Consider the following 18,260-nt stretch of genomic DNA (forward strand, 5'->3'; position numbering starts at 1 on the left):
GGGGTCCCTGTTCTCTTTTTGGTACAACTCACTCACTCAGCACCCCTCTGAGCACCCTTTACCTGATGGGCTCTGTGCTAAGCGTATGCCATCGTCCTCAGGGAGACGTGTGTGGCTGGCTTCCGTGTCTCCCTCCTGGGCGGTGTAGAGCTTCCTCTCTCGGCGTGGTTGCTTGTTCTGCAGATCCCTATGGCTCAGCAGGAGCCTGGGCTGGGCCTTGGCCAGACACTGAGTATCCATCAGCCTCCCAGTCTCTAGGTTCACCCATCCTTGCATCTAGGTTCGCTCTTCTTGCGGCTCCTAGGACAATCCGAAGAGCTTAGAATTGGATGCTTCCCATGGGGCCTCCACCTTTCTGCCTCTGTCCTCCTTTCTTCCCATCCCAGATCTGTTCCAGCGGCCAGCAGAGCCACTCTGGCTCCTCCCTGAGGGCCTCCTGCTCCCCATGGCATCTGGTGGAGTTTGCCCCTGATTCATGCTATATACTTCAGGTGCCAAAGTCACTCTTGGAGATGAGAAAGCTGAGGCCCCTTCCCTTTCCCCTGGGGTAAACCCAGCCACTGATTCTTCATATGGAATCTTCTAACCTTCTGGCTGGAGGAGACCTCCTTGACATACAGGGCTCTACCTCTACCCCCAAGCAACCTGCTTCTTTGAATAGGAGAGGTCCTCTCTCGTGATTTCCAGCCTTGGTCCTTGGTTACCTTGACCTCTGACTGGCTCATTTTGGGCCATGTCCATCCTCAGTGTGGGCTTCCCACTCCCTACAGAGGCTTCTAGATGCTCCCTCTCCCAGTACAGCTCTGCTGGATGGCATTACCCCAGTGGCTCCCACAGCACCCCCAGAGGCACTGCTGGGCCCCAGAGCCACCCACATCAGCCCCCATGATGTGCTCTTCCTATGTCATCTGTTTTTTTTTTTTTTTTTTTTTTTTTTTATTTTTTTTTTTTTTTTTAAAGATTTTATTTATTTATTTGACAGAGAGAAATCACAAGTAGTCGGAGAGGCAGGCAGAGAGAGAGAGACGGAAGCAGGCTCCCTGCTGAGCAGAGAGCCCGATGCGGGACTCGATCCCAGGACCCTGAGATCATGACCTGAGCCGAAGGCAGCGGCTTAACCCACTGAGCCACCCAGGCGCCCATATGTCATCTGTTTTTGAGTACTCAGAGCTGCCCACAGAGCCTGGAAGTGCTCCAAGCTTAGGAAATACTAGCTAGTGGGAGAACAATGGGGTGGGCCTAGGCCCCATGTCCAGACCTGACGCAGAGGTCTGGGGTCCAGGAAAAACCCCTGAAAAGAAAGACCCAACCGAGTTTGGTGGTGGACTCCCTGTGATATGCTAGGAAAAGTCCTCAGCCTCACAGAGCAAGGTCACAAAACAGGAGCGAAAGGGTAATCTTTGAGCTCCCTTCTGGGTTGTAACGAAGGCCAGGAGGAGGCAGGAGTAGCTGGGTCAAATCCTGACTAACAACTAACTCGACATATCATTTCTCTGAGCCTCAGTTCCTTCAAATGCAAAATGGGGTGCTACCAGTATCCATCTGAGGTGGTTGTGAAGATCTACGAATCAGGGTAAAAATGACCCTGAGCCCCCTGAGGACTGTGTGACTATTAACAATCTTAACTAAAATCCTATAAACCAGGGCAGGACTGTGTATATGGACAATGGTTAAAGAAACATTTCCTTTTCAAGGAGAATTCGACATTTTAACCTAAAAATGGTCTCATGAGGGGCCCATACAGCCCTGCCCCTCTTGGCTCCCCGCCCCCCTTTCTAGGGAAGATCTGCCCAGAGGTGGCAGAACTTCCCCTCTCTGTTCCCTGGAGGTTAAACTGAGACCACACAGGAGTAATTTGCAGTCACCTCAGCTCTGTGGCTAAGGAGAAAGTCCCCTCCCCTATCTCCCAGCAACAGCTAAACTACAATGGAAACCCTCAGTAGGAGGTAGAAAGCCTCACCTCTTGTTGGCCCTTCACCACAGACCCCAGCAGCTGGGGCTCACACTTGAGTGACAACAGCAAAATGCTGCTTTTCCTCCTCAGAGCACTTGCCTGTCCTCTGCCTCCCACACCCTTCCAGCCCCTTTCAGGGGAGCTCTCCCTCGGTGGGACCCAAGCAACTAACCCTGGGCACAGCTCCGATGACCACCAGGCCCAGAGTCTATGGCTTCCCCAGTCTGGGGCAAGGAAAGAGGTTGATGCTGAAACCCTGAGGGTCTTTATAGAACCAAAATAAACATTTACTTCTGCCCAGAGTAAACTATACCTCCTACTGAGGATTTCTGTTGTAGTTGGAAGATGCCTCGGATTACCTTACAGTTACTTATCTCTAGTACCTTACAGTTTTGGATGTCAGAAATCCAAGATCAATTTCACTTACCTAAAATCAAAGTGTCGCCAGGTTGGTATTCCTCTAGAAGCTCCAGGGGAGAATCCATTCCCTTGCTTTTTCTAACTTCCAAGGGTTGCCTGAATTCCTTGGCTTGTGGGGCCTTCTTCTATCTTCAGAGTATATGACTTCTGCTTTTACTGCTATCCCCTTCGTCCACCCTTGGCGTGCTTGCCTCCCTCTTATAAGGACTGCAGGGATTACACGAGGCCCACCTGCATAATCCAAGATAATCTCCCCAGTTCAGAACCCTTAACTTAATCACATCTGCAGAGTTCCTTTTCCCCCCAGGTTCTAGGGATTGGGGTACGGACCTTTGGTCAGGGGCCACTCTTCAGCCTTTCACTGGCAGGTCACTTAACCCCAATACCTTGGTGTAATCAGCCAAGCAGGGAATAAATGCCCACCCACCAGACTTTTGTGTGGCTCAAACCCAGTGACACCTTGGAATGTCCATGGCCCAGGAATGGAGGCTGACCTCTGAGTGTGAGGCTTCACCGCCTGGCCAAGCTCTAAAGGATGGTGCTGGGAAATGATAGGGAGGTAGTGTTGGGGCTCAGCTGTTCTACTTGACGTGGTGTCTCTGGGGCAGCTGGTTTGCACTAACATTGCCAAGTAGGTCACAAGTTTACTAAGCCCAGTGCCAGACACAGAGGGCACAAATGCCCCGTGGAGTGGATCTGATGGCCAGGAGCTTCATCTAGGTCTCCTCCTTCTCCCTCACCCTTACCTCCAGGTAGTCACCCAGCCCTGTCGATCTCCTTTCGAAATGCCCCTCAAGCCCCTTCTCTCCACCCCATTGCCTTGGCCAGATGGAGCTCCAGCCATACTTCCCTGGCTCATTGCCATAGTCAATGGCCCTATAGCCTCCTGCCTCCCCATCCCTCACCTCATCACAGAACACGAATCTAACCATGTCTTTCCTTGTGTGGCTTGCCCTCATCCCTGGGGAGAGAAGGCCAAGCTCTTTACCCCCAGTTAGGAGGTCTCTTCCTAACTCCGGATGAGCTGCAGACCCTCAGAACTGCAGGAAGCGGGCGGCAGGTGTGTGCAGGCAGAGCTGGGATGGGAGGGAAGCAAAGTGATAGGGACCGGGGGTACTGTGCAGATGGGGTGGGAGGAACAGGCCTGATCCCAAAGGCCCCGTGTACAGGTGCAGTAGGCTCCAATATGCTGACGGGTGCAGGCCTGAGCTGCATTAGCTCCTAGCTTGGCCATTGGGCAGCGCCCACCCACAGAGCTGTTGGCCTGGTCCTACCTTGAATGGGAAATGGCTTCTGAGGGCCAGTTATTAAGGTCTGGAAAGACAAGTGAGGAAATCTTCCCTCTGCAAATGATTTTGGCCAAACTCTCAGGATGAGGAATGCCCACGGGGGCCTGGCAGAGCCAGGGGCCACGGCTTGCTGGGGGAGTGATCTGGTCTCTGTCTGCATCAGCTAAAGACATGGAAAATGGATTCAGGCCCCCCTCACCCACCTGAGCCACCACCACGAAGCTTCATTAATGCTTGCAAAGTGCTCTGAGGCCTCAGCTGAGAGGCCTCACAAGAATGCAGACTACCCCGATTCATCAAGGCCACTGCGCCAAGCGGGGTGGCCTGTGGGCAGCTGCCTCCACGCATAGAACAATGGACGCAGCCGAGCAGTTAAATTGTGATTTTGAAGAGCGGTCCTGATCGGCGGGCTCCAAAGCAGCTCAGCTGGAGGAGGCAGGCCTTTGCAGGAGCCACTTAACCCGCCTGGCTGTTATCTCCATGCATTAAGGAGAGGCAGTGAAAGTCCCACCCCGCCAAGCAGGGGGAATGGGAGAACTGTCAGGTAACGCGGCAGGGTGTTTTTGAATCCTGGGCACCTGGGCTGTTCGGCCTGGCCAGGGTGAGCCAGGGGGAGGAGCGAGCGGGCTCTTAATCACGCAGTGTTTTGGGGCAAGTCCCTCAACCCTCTGAGCCTCAGTTTCCCCATCTGCACAGCGGGATAATCATCATCACACTCTCTGCCTGACAGGATTGTCAGATTCAAATAACTCTGTAGCCCGTGAAAAGGCCTTCTGCTACAGTAATGAGATCAAGAGGAAGAACAGTAATAATAGTAGCAGTAGCTGGTAAGGACACTACCACATGGCGGCATTCTCCTAATTAGCTACTCGGAGCCCCATATTGTGGACAAGGGAGAAGAAGCAGCACAGACGAGTCCAGTGACCTCCAGTTTCCCGAGCTAGTGAAAAATGGAGCCAGGATATGGGCCTAGGGCAGTCTGGCTCCAAAATCTGTTCTGTTTTCCCCTCTCAGATGCTGTCTTTGTCAGGATAGCCACTATGCTCGTTTTAGGAACAAGACTCTGTGCTTCATTATGATCTCCATCATCATCATTGGGGTACATGGACCAGCCTGTGCTTGGAAACTGGGCCCTGAGGCTTCTGGGCTCTGTTGGGCAAGGGGTGTGCGAGTCTCTGGTGTTCCTTGATCCTCTGTCTTCCATGGGAAGGGAAGAAAATGCTATGGAGATAGAGGTGAAGTATGTGGGTTTTCTCGCTCAAAAAAACTCTGGAGATGCAAGGAAGTATGTAGGCCACAGGTTTGTAGGGAGGATGGTCGATAGATGCTGAGGAAGAGTGAAAAAGGCAGGCTTGCACCCACTGCCTTAGGTTATGCACTGAGGGAGCCATTGTCCCCACACGTGACAGACAGTGGGGTGCCTGTGGGTGAGAGAGCAGGTGGTCTCTGGTACCCCCGGCACTGACTGTTCCTCTTATACTGGCTGATCCCCCAGAGGAAGGCTCTTGAGACTAACTAATGGGCTCAGGAAATCCCTGCGAGGGGCATCAGAGCCACCACCTGTGAGCCTCTCCCTGTCTCACTGGTGGCCGCAGCAGCTCTGAGGGAGCTCTTCCCCAGGGGTGCAGCCAAGGGTCCCTCAGCCTCCAGGACGGGACAGCCCAGCCAGACACTTGCTCTGATCCCAAACCTCCCTTCACTTCTTTGCTTCTCTCCCCCTTTGCTGAGGCCCACCCCTACAGACCCTACCAGGGCCTGCTCTGTGCCCAGCTTTGCCCTCGTGCCGCCCTCCCTCCACCCTGCCTCCATGCCACCCCGCAAAGGATGCCCTCTGGAGGCCAGTCCTAGAGTGGGCCCAGGGACGGCTCCCTGCTCCAGACTCTCTTCATCCCCAAGGAAGACAAGGAATTGCAGTTGTACACCCATCTTTGGATGAGCTCAACCTGAAGTTCAAGCCCAGGTGGCATTTCTGAGGGGACAGAGCCAGGGGTGGGTTGACTATAGAAACGGACAAACGGAAGGCTTTCCTAAACCACCTGTCCTTTGAAATGCGCTTTTCTGTCCCAATATGGGTTCTAAACTGGTTTGCAAGGTAGCGGGTGGTAGATGAGGCCACAATGTACACTGAAGCGCCCGGAAACCTCCTAAGCTGCCTGGGGTGGGGGTGCTGCGAAGCTAACAGGGATGCTAGTCCACGCCTTCCCCGCCTGCCTTTGGGGGACGTGGCCCCATCGGGAAAGTGAGTCTCTCACCCTAGGCTAGATCTCAGCTTTTAAAAATTTAGTGCAATTCTTTTTATATCAGATGGTTATATTTAACGTAGCCAAAGGCCTAGATTTACATCGTCTTGGTTAAATTACTCATCACTGATCTCTCGTCTACAACCTTTTTTTCATTTTCAGAAGGCTCGGTTTGCATAAAGAGCTTGAGTTTTCGTTTTCCTCCAGCCAAGTATGTGCTCAGTTATGTCACGGGCATCTTAATTGTGTCTCCACCTGCCTGAGTGAACCACCCACAAGCGTTTCCACTGGCCCCTCCGAGCGGCTGCAAGGTGCAGGGGCCCGGAGTGGGACCCTTTCTCCCATAAGAAAGTAAAACCTGACAGGCCAGAAATGCACGTCGGCTGCCTGCCAGCCAGCACGTGCCGGGAAGGACTAAGTTCCGTCCCACCGCATGGTAGGACAGATTCATGAGAGCGCCGGGGTTTTATAAAAACACTGTGATTAACGTCTACCATTTATTGAGCACCTGCTACGCCCCAGCCATGTGCTTACTGTGTGTATCTTCAAAATAACTCTGTGACGCAGGCATCAGTCCCACTCCCTGGCTGAAAAAACTATGGTTTAGAGAAGTTGTGACTTGGCAAATGTCCCAGAGCTGGTAACTGGCAGCCGGGTCTCTCTGACAACACACCCCTACGGCTGGCTGCCTGTGTTTACTCATTTGTAGCCCACCTCAGCCCAAACACTGAGGCAGCTCAGAGGGAGCTGCGTGAAGCAACACAAATCACAATGGTGAGAAAGGTACTCTGAGGGGACTCCGAAGGCAACAGGGTGTCATGTAACACATGAACCTTACACCAGGCTCTGAGCTTCCTAGCAGCCAAAGCAAAGAAGGGCCACTCTCTTCCCAAGTTACCGGTGTTGCTACAAACACAAATCAAACACAACTTCTCCTAAGTTCAGATCCAAAAACAAACAAATGCCTCCCAAGTAACCTCTTAGGGAGGTTTGAGTGTACCAAAGGAGTGTAACATAGAACAAACAAGTCCTCTCAACAGCCCAAGTGCCCAGGGTGGTGCTAGCGGCATGGGGAGGGACGAGGGAGGGAGGGGTCATGAGCCAGCCCAGCCTCCCTCTCTGCTAGGTCATGGCAGCTCTCTTAGACTGAGGAACCCAAGTTCTGTGCAGATTTGATAGTTCAAATGAAAGGAAGAAGGAAGGATCTAGCAGAGAGATAAAGTGAGCCAGACTGAGTGTATGGGGCCGTGGCATTTCTGCAAGGAACTCAGGAGCTGAGATGCCTTCTTAAGGATGTTCCAGATGGAGGCTCGGGGGCCCAGCCTCAGTGCCTCCTCTCCATCAACCAATCACTGACCACAGGCCAGCCTCCAGGAGGGACCTTAAACCTGAGTGCAGCAGAGGGCGATTCCCAGGGAGGGTCAAATCTGTGAGAGAATCTGGGGGATGGACACGCCAGTCCTGAAGGTGGGGTCTAGTCAGAAACCACAGCAGCCACTACAAAAAGCCTTGGGTGCAATGTTTGTGACTGAGAGCCCTAGTAGTCCGTGGGGAGCCTTCCAGCCACAGAGCTTTTTTTCTTTTTTTGGAGAGTGAAAAAGTGTGTGCACACACAAGCAAGTGGGGGAAGGAAAGAAGGAGAGAATCTCAGGCACACTCCCCATTGGGCATGGAGCCCAACCCTGGGCTCGATTTCACAACCCATGAGATCGTGACCTGAGCCAAAAACCTCGAGTGAGATGCTCAAGTAACTGAGCCACACAGGTGCCCCTCCAGCCCTGAGCTCTTGTGGGGGCTGAGGCCTCCTCCAAGGATACAGGCTTCCCACCTGGGTTTGGACAAGGCAGGCACTAGGACCCGCCAAGATGGCCTTGGAATAGAGCGTTGGCTGTGACACAGGCTGGAGCCTTGGAGGCTGCCGTAACTTAGCATGGGCAGCAGTAACCTGGGCCTGGAAACTTCAACAACTGTCTAAGGCGCACCTACCTACGCACACACACACACACACACACACACACAGCTTCAGAAACACAAGGTCCATCAGGCGCCTGGCCTTAGCAGTACTATTGCTTCCTGGTGAACCTGCCAAGGTAAACTGTTTGCTAAGCATACAAGGAGGGGGCAGAATGAGGGGACGAGTTGGGTGGCGCCTTGTAAGAGGAAACCTGCCAGGGTTATAGGAGAAAATGGCCGTGGCCTTAGACCCAGACTTTGCGGTTTGCCAGCGACATGCTGCAGGAGAGGGTCGGGAGGTACCAGGAGCACACCAGGGGAGGCTGCAAGGCCTCACGGAAGGAAGTGTGGGACCAGGAGTGTAGGCCCGGGACAGCTGGGGCTCTGACGCCCAGGAAGCACAAGATGGGGAGAAGCTGGCAGGGGACGGCAGGGAGAATCAGGAAGGATGCAGCAGCCCCATGAGAATTTTCATTCCCTGACTTGGGCCCAGCAGGAAGCAGCTGGCAGGGGCCTGCTGACCAGGCACGGTGGTGACAGCAACTTATCACTATTCTTAACGGAGACCTGGTCTCAGAGCCTCATGGAAAGCAGGATCCTGGGCTCCATTCAGACTCCGTTTGATTCTGCCTGGCCTTGCCCAGCGCCCTGGCAGCGCAGATGTTGTCGGTTTGAATCTGATGGGATGAACTCTTTAAATAGCTACCCTAATGGATAATCAATTATTTCGAGCTTTCATACTAAATCAGGCCATTGGACACATTTGGGGGCACACCTGCTGTATCTGAGCCAAAAACTGCCCTTTCTCTTTCACTTTGCAAAGCAGAACATGTCACGTTAAATCCCTAATGGTCTAAGACAGGTCTCTTGTGACCTAAAAAAGAAAAAAGCTGAAGAGGGAGGCTCTCCAAGATTTGTATAGGTAATTTGTAGTTCTCTTCCAAGGAGGCTCTTCATTTGAAGGGTATAAAGGATCATAAAATAGAACCTCTTCTGGCCCTTTAAAACAAGTGTCAGCTATAAATATTTCTTCAAGTCAGGACTGAAATAATAGATACACAGTAGCCATGGTCACACTTTCCAGATTACCTAGTTAAAAGGTCCTAGCAGGGAGAAAAATTAAGATGTGGGATGAAGTTTCCACTGACGGATCTCTTGGAAACCCCCAGGAAGCCCGCTCTGAACCTTCTATCCAGGAAAACAAACCGTCTGCAAGCCTGCCGAGCTGGCGGGAATCCCAGCCGAACCTCGGCGTTGCCCATCAGGCTGGCTCCCTCTCTGGCCTGCTCAGGTTAACACGACCTCGAGCCCAGGCTGGAAAGCAACCCTCCCTGCCGCCCCCACCCCCAACTACAGACTCCAGGGAGGAGTCCCCCTGAGTCCATGCTCCCACACACACCTCTCTGACCACTCCCAACGCTTCTCCATGGAGTCTCTTTTCTTGGACTCAAATGCCAGTGATTCTTAGAACTTCTCTTCCTGGGTCTCACCCTATGCTTGCCCCATTGGCTCTCATCCACTCTTCGGCTTCAGCTACCAGCGTGCTGGCCTCATCTCTGGCTCCCAGCCTGCACTTTTGTGTCCCATGCTCCAGTGGACAGGACCACCTGGACATCCCTCCATCAGCCTAGTGACAACTTTGGCCAACTCCGACTCCTCAGATGCCCAAATCCATGCCACCCCCGCCCCATCTCTCTTCCTGAGGCATCACCGTCCACCCAGGTGCCCGGGCCACACCCTGGAGAGACCTCCTCCCAGGATCCCCTCTGCCCCAGCCCTCGGTGGCACAGCAGTCCATCCTCCAGATACAGCATGTCCTATATCCCACCCCCATGTCCCTGGGCGGCCAAGGCCACCCCCTGCCCGGTCGTGCTGCCTCTGAGCCCTTCTGCGCCCACAGCCGGGGTGACCTTCGTAGAACAGAAATGAGACTGGTCACTCACTGGACCCGATGTCTGCAGGATCCGGCCGCTGCCAGCCTCCTTCCACTCCTGCCACGCCCCTGCCGGCCAGACCCAAGAGCAGGTGCCTCCCCCACGGGTCTTTGCCCGTGTCATGCCTTCTGTTCTACTTGGACACAAATCAAGAAATAAAAGCCAGCTCCCATTTGTGAGGCTTGGAGTCCTCCCGGGCCTAGGGACTGCCACCAGGAAACCTGACTCCATCTCCCAAATCCTGTCCGCTCTGTGGTGGGTGGGCCGCTGCGGGAGAGACCAGGCTGGGCCACCCCCCAGGCAAGGTGGCACACAATTAAGCGTAGATGGAGTCGATGGAGTGGAGTGGACGGAGCATGGTTTTGATAAAGAGGAGACAGAGCTGCTCCTTATCTTCCCAGAGGCACTCGTCTCAAAGTTCTGAATTAGCAAAGAGGAAAGTGAGGATTTTACTGTCCACGTTGTGTTTTCAACGACCATTCTCCATCATTCTCTGTTGCTTGCTTAGCTTCACAAAAGCAGTTGAATTACCAAGCACTCCTTTAAAAATGTCTTCATGTTGGGGATCTCGCAGATACTTGTTTACCTTCCAGCTGTAAAGACTTCCTGGGTCACCCAAGTCTAGATGCCACAGAGCCCCATCAGAGTCTGGGGACTGTCCAGTGGCCAGGGGAGTGGAAAGGAGGCCAGCTCAGGGGTTCTGGCCCCAGGCCATGGTCCAGCAACACCTTCTTCAAGGTCCCCATTGCCAGCAGGCCACACCAGGCCTCATCTGTTCGCTCAGGTGAAAGTCATGGACAGGATAGCAGAAGGTTCTCAATGTCTATCATCCTGGCCCTTCCCAGGCAGCACACTAGACTTCTAGGGGAGCATGCAAATGGGGGATCTTCCCAATTTTGCAGGTGAGGGAACAGAGGTCTAGCTTTCACACTTGCCCCATAGCAGACCCCATTGTGCACTGTGCACATTCTACCCATTAAAAGTCACTTACTTCACATCCTTGAACATGAAAATGGGAATTTTTAACACACATAGGGAAGAGTCAGGAGAGATTATTATGAGCTGTTTCCAAAGGAGGATTAAATCCTTTTCTGGATCCATTTTAATACACTGCCATGTTTTCATGACTAGCCTGGATTTCTCTGAGTCCTCTTATCTTTTTATAGTTTGACCTTTACACAGGAAAAACCTCAATGATTTTCCACTGTTTTGAATAAACTGAAATGGATGTGTTTTTCTGAATGATTACAGAATGAAAAACAGGGCCTGTCACCATCCAAGTCCTTCAGGAGTCATTTCCCGTAGAGGACAGGACTCCTGTTTACCTTCCAGCTGCAAGGACCTCACCACTCATGGTCTATGCTCAAGGAGAGGGGGGCTTTGTCCTGGATTCAGGGGCAGGAGCAGGGCTGGGTCCCCATCTGTGGCCCCGAGAGCAGTCAAAAGTATGGAAGCCTGTGCAGGAACACTGGGCCCCAAGCTGGGCTAACCAGACAGAGAGCATCACCAGCTTCCCAGAGGGCTTTGCCTGAGCTCAAGCCCAATAGGCCACCTATTGCCAGATAGCAGGTGGTCCCCACAGGCATTCTGCCCGAACTAGACGGTGGTGAGAAAAGCATTCAAAGGGACGCCTGGGTGGCTCAGCCCGTTAAGTGGCTGCCTTCATCTCAGGTCATGATCCTAGGGTCCTGGGATCAAGTCCCACATTAGGCTCCCTGCTCAGAGGGGAGCTTGCTAATTCTTCTGCCTGCTGCCTCCTTCTCCATCTGCCTGCCACTCTCTCTGGTTTAAAAAAAATAAATAAAAAGGCACCTGGGTGGCTCAGTCATGAAGTGTCTGCCTTCGGTTCAAGTCATGATCCCAGCGTCCTGGGTTGGAGCCCTGAATGAGGCTCCCTGCTCAGTGGGAAGCCTGCTTCTCCCTCTCCCACTCCTCCTGCTTGTGTTCCCTCTCTCTCTGTGTCTTTGTCAAATAAATTTTTAAATATCTAATAAATAAATAAATAAATAACTTAAAAAGAAAAACATTCACAGCATGAGCTGGGACAAATCGCTTCAGCCTTCTAAGTCTACTTTCTTTTCCATAAAATGGTAAAAATCATAGTTACTTGTAGGATTGTAGGATTGTTAGGAAGTTAACAAAGTTAAGCCTGCAAGTACACAGTAGATGCTCAATAAATGTGGCCGCCCTGCCTTCTCAAGCAATGGAGATGGAACGTGATTTCACAGTGTCTTCATAACTTGGGGATCCTCTTCACAAAAATAGGAGAATCACAGAATATCAGCCGTGAGTGGGAACTGGGAGCCCCTCCAGGCTGATCCTCACGGTGAAGTCTCACACGGTTGAGATTTTCTGAGACACTTACGTTGTACCTTTCCTCTTGATTTTGATTTTTGTTCTTCAGTTGAAACTAGGTAACAGTGTTTATCAGAACTGTGTGTCAAATAAAAGCAGGCTGGCTCTGAGGGAGGGCTTCAGGGTGTCTCCTTACAAAGCAGAACTCGCCGGTTATCGGAGGCGCTGTGGCGGCTGTTTTGACTGGGCAGAAATGTTTTCTGTTTACTTCTGGATTCACAGCTATGTTTTGGGAGGTAGATGTAGCTGGAAATCTGTTGAATTTCTTCATCTTGACCATATATATGTATATGGTGTTAAGTGGTTTGATCTCTTGTGGGACAAGGCGGCTGTCATGCTAGCTGTGGGCTCACCTCTCTCACCCCTGCTCCGGCTCTCTGTGTGGCCGCCCATCTTGGCACCGGGCATTGGGCCAGCAGGTGCTCATGGTTCTTAGCAGGCTGCTGGGAGGTAACCCAACAGTCAGTAAACTCTGCCACATCCTCACCGTCCACTAATTGCTCATAATCTGTACTTTGTGTCCTCCCTTCCTATGCTTTCCCAGGAAGGCGTGCAGCTCTCCCCAGAGTCTCGCTTTGGGGCACAGCTCTGCCCAGTGGCAACTGCCTCTGCCTCCTGAGCCTCCACGCACTGCATTTCCCCAGCATCCTCCTACCTCCTTTCTGCCGCCTTGTCTCCTTGCTGGCTCTAGGGGCCAGCCCTCCCCCAAGCCTATCTTTGGCTTCTCTTCTCAACAAATGCCCCTTGGCTGCTCACAAACTTCTTGTGCCCTTACCCACCTTCTGCTTCTGTGGCTCCCCCTGATCCAGGCCCCCGTTCCCAGCTGCCTGTCACCTTCTCAAACTCATCATGTCCCCCAAAGTCCCTCATTTCCATGCAAGGCACCCTGGCCCCGCAGCCACCCATCTCCAAACCTGAATTTCCATTCCCTGCCCCCAGCTCCCACCCTCAGCACTTCCTGATGGCTGCCCCACAGCCTGGGATCCCCGGGGCTCACAGCCACTTCCCCTGGGAGGGCGAAAGAAATTCCATTTCATGGGGGCGCCTGGGTGGCTCCGTAGGTTCAGCGGCTGCCTTCGGCTCAGGTCATGATCTCAGGGTCCTGGGATCGAGCCCCACATTGGGCTCCCTACTCAGCAGAGAGCCTGCTTCTCCCTCTCCCTCTGCCTGCTGCTCTGCCTACTTGTGCTCTCTCTCTCTCTAATAAATAAATAAAACCTCAAAAAAAAAAAAAAAAAAGAAATTCCATTTCACAGAGTCAAAAACCGCGATAAAGCATGGGGCTTGCTTTAGTGGCCCAGTTTTCGGAAGATGTGGCATGTGTTTGCTGTGTGTTCCTCCATTGCTGGCCACGGGCCCCATTTTCTTTACTCATTACACATCGTCATTTCCACCTGCCTAACCTCAGTTCTGGGGGCAGCCCAGCCTCGGTGCAGCCCCCCTCCCTTCCCTACTCCCCATTCCCCCCATTTCCACCCCTTATTCCTCACCCTTCTGCTCATGCCTGCTGGCGAGTGAGGAGGGACCCCAAGCAGAAAATCAAGACAAGTGTTGGTCTGGGCCCCACAAACCCAGGTCTCCAGCCTGAGCTATAGTGGTCAGTTTGGCAGGGGATGGTGGAGGGTGTCAGTCCCAGCTCGGAGGCCCTGTCTGGCCAGGCAGTGTGATCCCCATAACTGGAGCTCCCCACTCCAGCCCTGCAGCAGGGCCTGAATACCAGGCACCCAAGGACTTTGTACCTGGCCCTGATCACTGGACTGAGTTGGTGCTGGCAGGAAGACAGTCCTGGGCCCGGGAAGAGGGGGACCAGAATGACCTTCCCTGTGGGTCTGACCACCCGAGGAGCCACAGGCAGGCCCACTCTGTCTGGATGCTGCCCTCCTCCATGGCCACAGGGGCCTTCTGGCCTCTAAGTGGTCCAGCCACATGGCCCAGTCCTGCTGGCTTCTCAAACATCACACCTTTGGGCCCAACAGCAGCCCCCTCCCATTCCAGCAAAGGGGCAGTCAGGGATGACAGCTGATGTCCCACTGTGCAGAGTGGTCTGGCCTTTGCTGCAGAGCCCCAAGCGGCTCCTGACAGGACATTTCGGGAGCTGCGCTCCTGCCCTCAGCGGTCTTCCCTCTGCCTCGATTCTGCAGAGACAACAGGGCCAGGCCCATCATGCTGCCGCACCCCTGTGGCTCTATGTTACCTACCCTGCTTGTCACAGGACTGTTGGTGCCTTCCCCTGACTTACATTGTAAGTCCTTCTCCATGCCTGCCAAACTTCTGAATTAAAAAACAAAAAACGGGCACCTGGGTAGTGGCTCAGTCAGTTAAGCATCTGCCTTCGGCTCATGTCATGATCCCGGGGTCCTGGGATTGAGCCCCACGTTGGGCTCCCTGCTCCGTGGGGAGCCTGCTTCTTCCTCTCCCTCTGCTACTCCTCTTGCTTCTTCTTACTTGCTCTCTGTCAAATAAATAAATAAAATCTTAAAAAACAAAAAAGCAAAAAACTCCAGCAACTACTCCAGTATAGGCATAGATGGTGGTAGAGAAACCGGTAAAATGACTCTGTGGAACACTGCGGCGAGGTGAGGCTCTGTCGCAAGGAATGCTCGGGGGCCCTCACAGCTTTCTGTGTGTCTCAGGTGTCCAAGGCCAGGCTGACTCACATCCAGGAGCTTCTCCGCTGTTTACTCTTAACCCCTTCACTTAGAGTGCCAGATTTAGTATATAAAAATATGGGACAATCTTACCCCTGAGGCTGGGGGTGGCAGGGGTGAGGCGGGGAGGGGAATTCTCGCGTCCTTTGTGCCTGAACCTCAGAGTGGCATCTGGAGTGACAATGCCAGCCGTGTTCAGGTTGGTGGGGTGGTCCCAGACCTACCGATAACAGGGCCCACCCCCCAGCTCTCCCCGGCCCCCTCTCCCCTGAGCCCTTTGCTTTCAGCGGTTTGTAAGACCCCCACCAGCACCCCCGGGCATCTGCGTGTGCCAGGCACCGAGCTGGAGATCTTCCGACTGCGGTCGGTTGTCGGTCCTCATGAGCTAGGAGCTGGGGGGGCGAGGGGCTGCCTCTCCAGGGTCTTCACGGTGCTTGATTCCCATGTGCTCAGGGAACAGGCAGGACTCATCCAGATGCCTCACTGTGCACACGGGGTCGGGAAGGCCATGAGGCGCGCCTGAGTAGGGACTGAGCTCAGCCCCCCTCTCCCGTGGCTGTAAAACCTATGTCAAGGACACGAGACGTGGGGGAGAGAGTTGGTGGGTCCTTCGGGGGCCAGGACAGGATAAGCAGCACAGAACCACAGCCACCACCAGCACAGGCTCTGCCCCAGACCTGGTTGACAGTACTCTGTTGCATTTTATCAGGACACCTTGATCTGGTGTGACTGACAGACTATTCAAATCCCCACTTCAGAGAGGAAGAAAAGCAAGGCCCAGAGGAGAAAGCTGCCTTCCCCGAAGCCTCCCAGGCGGGAGTCTGCTGCTGTGCCCGGAGGCGGCACCGCTGCTCAGAGCTCCGCACTTCAGATGCTCGGGCCCCAGCACAGACCCAGCGTGGGTGGGACAGGAGGGACCGAAACACCCTGCCTTTGCCACGAGCCCTGTCTTGCTTGCAGACATGCAGGAGGAATGCTCCTCCTCCTGAGGCCTTGAGGTGCAGGCCAGGGCCTCAGCCCTCCCTGCACTGCGCCCTTCCCCTCTGCCGGCATCTCAGACCTCAGGAGCCTCCAGAGACCCTGCCTGCCTGAGCCCAGACTTCATTTCTCAGGAAAGGCATTCCCTGCTGGGACCAGAATGAGCCCTCCAGGGATTTTTTCAAACAAAATGATGAAACACAAAGGATCTTTAGAGCAGCACAGGAATCGGTACTGAGTAATTGCGGATGAAAGGTGACTGCAAACCCACTGGAAAATGCAGGCCTGCAGGAATCCCACCGTAAAGCCTGCCGGGAGGAGGACCAGGAGGAGGACCGCTGGAGACGGTCAGCATTGTTAATGCGGCCCTCCACACCCCCCTGGCCCTGTCCCACCACCTACCTACTGTGTGGGGAGCCTTATGAGACCCCACAAGTCTGCCAAGGCAGAGCCCTTTGGTGAGCACCCCTTCCCAGGGGCCACAGCAGATCCTTCTAAAATGAAGTCCAGTAACACAACTGTACCAACTCCTCTGGTGCTTCATAAATGTCCCCTGCCTCTGGGCGGGTCCAATGGAAGTTCTCCACTGCAAAGGCAGAAAACAGAAAGATTCGATTGTTGTCCCTGAGAGTGGCAAAAATGCTCCCACTAGGTTGCAAAAGGTGTTTGTCATTTTACGAATATGTTTCCCATTTTTAGTTTGTGAGCTGTTACAATCTAACACTGAGTGGCCTACTAGTAGCCGGCAGATACCCAGGGGGCTGCTGGCAATGGGTCCTTGCCCGCCCGGTGTTCTCAACCCAGGGGAGACGAAGCAACGTTCGAGCTCTTGATGTAAAAAATGTCCCAGGTGCTGTCTAGGGAGATGGGAGAAATCAAACGTAGCCTCTTCCTGAGGACAGGCCAGACATGCTAAATGCCTGCATCCTGGTCCGAAGTGATTCGTTCAGCAATGAACTGATTGAATCACAGCTTACTCCAGGTTCACCCAGACCTTAGTGGGCACGTCTGTCATTATTGCCAAGCTTTGCCTCACAAGAAAAATGTCAAAATCCATCTTTTCCCTTGTAAATATCTTAAAAATATCCCCCATTTCCCCCAAAGTTTCCTCTGTTTCTCTGGCTTTTTTATAAATTCACGAACAATCAGTCAAGAATTGACAGTTGGGGGGTGCCTAGGTGGCTCAGTGGGTTAAAGCCTCTGCCTTCTGCTCAAATCATGGTCCCAGGGCCCTGGAATCAAGCCCCGCATCCGGCTCTCTGCTCAGCGGGGAGCCTGCTTCCCTTCCTCTCTCTCTGCCTGCCTCTCTGCCTACTTGTGATCTCTGTCTGTCAAGTAAATAAATAAACATCTTAAAAAAAAAATGATTAACAGTCAGTCCATTTCAGTAGTCGAACCTATGTCATTGATTATGTTGCCCTTCTCACCTTGGACTCCAGGAAGCTCAGAGCTAAATGCAGACCTTGGTCACAGAAGCAAGGTTAGCCACTACAGTTAGAAAACTTGTATTCTCTTTTCTGACTGGGTTCTGATTTTCCATTTCAATTTTAAAAACCCCACTGCCATATCTTTTGTGATATACCTCTACGAATCCTTTTTTGATAAGAGGAAAGAATAAATGAAGTCAATTTTTAAAAAGGAATACTCTCAAAGTATTCCTGCAGGAGAGGTTATTGATCATTTAAATTATCCTTTCCCAAGGAGGAGAGCCTTAATTTGCACCTATAAGCAAGGTTCTCCACACTTCCATGATGCTCAGACATGAATTTGGTAAATTGATGGGGGCAGTTCTCATCGCCTATGGTCTATTTTCCCTTAAATGCCCTTAGCAACCTATGTGCAAATCAATGTTTCTTGCCAAGATACGTTTAGGTTAAGCAATAATTACCATATGCCTGGACCGGCGCCTCAAACCTTTCCCCTCAAACAGGATATGTGTCCCTTTTGATCTCCTGTCCGAGCTTCTGCCCCAGGTCAGGGGGTCCCCCACACTCCAATTTTGCTGCGAAGTCATTTGAAGACCACATTCATGAGCAAACAGCCTGGAACGCCCATCTGATTTTAGAAGATTCCCTCAGGCGGGCTTTAAACCCTCAGTCTCCTCCACCCCACCTCCCTGCCCTAACGTGCTGCTGCGAGAGACTTTCACTCCCACCAGCTGATTGTGTTCAGCAAATGTTTGTAAATTTCAGTGGCCGCGTCTCCTCTACGCTAGGGTGAGCTTGCACCCCCCTCCGAAATTGTGTTTTCTGAGTCTTTTGTGTCTCCTAATGGTGCCTGGAACATTTTGCACATGATAAGGAACTCAAATAAAATGAACAATAAGCGTCCCCAACCAGCTAGAGCTTTTTATGAGGCTCTCAATGAAAACACTGAACCGCATCGACGTCTGATCAAGGCAAACATCTGGAGATGCCAGTGGCAGATGCCCAATTATGCTGAGGCTGATGAATGGGCACGGAGTTATTTGGGGCTCGGCAGCCTCACTC

The 18,260-nt window shown here is 52.8% G+C and overlaps 1 protein-coding gene across 3 annotated transcripts in view; it reads left to right on the plus strand.

Moving 5' to 3' along the window:
- Nucleotides 1-18,260, plus strand: part of SMPD3 (sphingomyelin phosphodiesterase 3) — an 81,369-nt gene that overhangs the window by 21,253 nt on the left and 41,856 nt on the right. The gene's annotated exons all lie outside the window — the stretch shown is intronic.

The sequence above is a fragment of the Mustela lutreola genome, chromosome 16 (genome assembly GCF_030435805.1).
Source record: "Mustela lutreola isolate mMusLut2 chromosome 16, mMusLut2.pri, whole genome shotgun sequence".
NCBI classification, from domain to species: domain Eukaryota; kingdom Metazoa; phylum Chordata; class Mammalia; order Carnivora; family Mustelidae; genus Mustela; species Mustela lutreola.